Source organism: Halichoerus grypus, chromosome 11, assembly GCF_964656455.1.
Source record: "Halichoerus grypus chromosome 11, mHalGry1.hap1.1, whole genome shotgun sequence".
NCBI classification, from domain to species: Eukaryota; Metazoa; Chordata; class Mammalia; order Carnivora; family Phocidae; genus Halichoerus; species Halichoerus grypus.
In genome coordinates this window covers 7824983-7827430 of record NC_135722.1, presented here as the reverse complement: position 1 = coordinate 7827430, position 2448 = coordinate 7824983, and the positions used below count along the sequence as shown (strand labels likewise).

Sequence of the window (2448 nt, the reverse complement as noted above, 5' to 3'; positions counted from 1 at the left end):
TGGTTTGGAAGAAGGGACAGATGTCACCAGGGGAGTCTCTTCCAGAGTCCCACTGCTTTGGGAGGCGGAGGAATTCTCCTTGGATCTTTTTACTAGCCTTCCGTGCAAGGAATTTTCTGGTTCATAGATTCTGACCGGTTTCCCAAAGTGATTTCATTAAATGGCCTCTTGAGTTTCCTTCACTACAAATTTTCATTCATTAGCTTCTGGAAGAGGCAATATAGGGGGGAGAGCTTTGAATTGGAGATGAGAGACCAGGGGTTTTGGGAAATTTCCCAGGCAGTAGCTGCACGGATCTCGTCTATAAAATGAGTATGGCCCTGCTCTCTTGGAAGGCTTTTTGTAAGCTGTATGAAAGGCATTATTAACATGAATAATAAAAATAAAATAAACGAGAAAGAAAAAGACGCAGAATCCAAGTCCTTGATACCGGTAAGGGAAATAGAGTCCGTACATTCTGAAATAGAAAAAGTATGACCTTCTCGCTTAGCTGTGAAATTCAAATCCATTTCCATCTGCTCTGGGCACTAATTTGATTGGAAGACACACCTCTGACTTGGAGAGACTTGGTACCCAACGCTGACAAGAGGCTGCACCCAGGCCCCTAATGAGCCAGGCTGTTGGCGATGCTTTCCTCCTCTGGGCATTATCTGTGGATCACTGGTATCTGTGAGCCGACGAAGTGTCACTTGGGAAAATCCGGGTCCACGTGGGTATTTGGAAGGGTGTCTCAGTGGCCTGATTCCCTCAAGCAAACTAGATCTGGAGTTTAAAGCACACAGGAGCCTAGCGCAAATGAATGGGCAAAAAAAAAAAAGCCAGAGACATACTTTCCGCGGAGATGAGAAGGGGAATGTGGTCTTAGGAACGCCACAGAGGACACTTCCTGGGAGTAGCCCCAGCTTTGTGGCTGGCAGGATTTTAATTAGATTCAAGGGCTCTTGTTTAAGCCTCTCATCTTGGATTTATGCCCATCAATGAACTGGATCTGAATGTGGAGAGGGTCATGGGACATCTGGGGCCAGCCCCTAGGAGAGGAACAGGGGCTGGCAACATTGTCTCCGAATCCTCCACGCAGGCGCCGGGGAGGGATGGGGTTGGCACATCTGATTTGGTAACCATATCACCAGCAGCTACCCAACCGCGGGCAGGGCAGCCCCAGGCAGGGGCTCCCTTCTGTCGAGTGGGCCCAGCGAGGCCTCGGAGGGCACCACATGACACCTGCCGTTGGCTGGGCTGTGGAACGAGCCAGTGGGACACTAACTTTAGATGGCGAGTGTGTTAATTTCTGAGGGTTGTAACAGTGCCACAAACTGGGGGCTCATGACAGCAATTTATACTCTTGTAGGTCCGGAGGCTGAAGTCTGAAAGTGGGGGGCCGGAAGGACCGCACTCCCTCCAAGGGCTCCAGGGAGGCGTCTCCCCAGCCTCTTCCAGCTTCCAGTGGCTGCCTGTGATCTTGGCGTTACTTGGCTCATAGACGCATCTCTCCTGTCTCTGCCTCCATCGGCACGTGACCTTCTGCCCTGTGTCTCTGTGTCCTCACCTGCCTTCCTTCTGTGTGTGTCTGTGGCCCAATTCCTCTCCCCTCCACACTCCTTAAAAGGGCACCGCTCAGTGGATTTAGGCCCCAACCTTTTTAACTCATCTTAACTCGATTTCAGCTGTAAAGACCCTATTTCCAAATAAAGTTACATTCTGAGGTTCTGGGTAGACATGGATTGGGGGGGGACATTGTTCAGCCCAGTGCAGTGGGAGATGAAAATCTGGGTGATCCATGACTTTTCCAATCACTCTCGGGGGAGGAATGTCCTATGGTCACTTTAAGTCTAAACAAGGTCTCAATTCGGAAATTCAAGGTTTCTAGTCCCATGTACTGGTCCTTTTTTGTTCCCAGCCAAGACATGTCATGACTGCAGGCTGACGTCGGGCAGCAGGGAGGAGGTCTGAGCTGTGTCTTCGTCCTCTCCCCTCTGCAGCTGGGAGTGGGCCAGGGAGCAGCTGGGGCCGGGGGTGGGGCGGGCAGGAAAGGCCTGGCATGACTGTCTGGTCCCAAGAGCTCCATGAGTGTGCTGGGATCTGCTGGGATTTATTGGCCACTTTGTCTCCTGGGCTGACATGGGTGACTGAGAGACTCTCTAGGGCAAGGGTCCCCGTGCTCTGGGGGGGTGTCCTCTAGTGCCCTGCTCGTTGTCTCCCTTCTCAGGTCCTAGGACTTAAGTAGCCCCCCTGAAACCCACCTCTGTGAGGCCTGCGTGCTGTTCCAGCTGATCGGTGGGACTCCAGCGTGCCCCCACATGCGTGACCCTCGTCCTCTTCTGCCTGGACCAACTCTGGGAGGCAGGCTGGTCCCCGTTTGTCAGTGGGCCAGGGGAGCACCACAGTCTTGTCCTCATGGTGTGACCCCAACAGCGGCCCCCCCCCCATCAAGCTCTGTGGGAGGCCCAG

The 2448-nt window shown here is 52.9% G+C and overlaps 1 long non-coding RNA gene across 1 annotated transcript; it reads left to right on the top strand.

The window, feature by feature from the left end:
* The first annotated feature begins 1124 nt into the window (after positions 1-1124).
* Positions 1125-1702, top strand: LOC144379502 (uncharacterized). Its single transcript, XR_013442664.1, has 2 exons — positions 1125-1272; positions 1349-1702. It is a non-coding gene; the product is annotated as an uncharacterized LOC144379502 (long non-coding RNA).
* Positions 1703-2448: the final 746 nt, after the last annotated feature.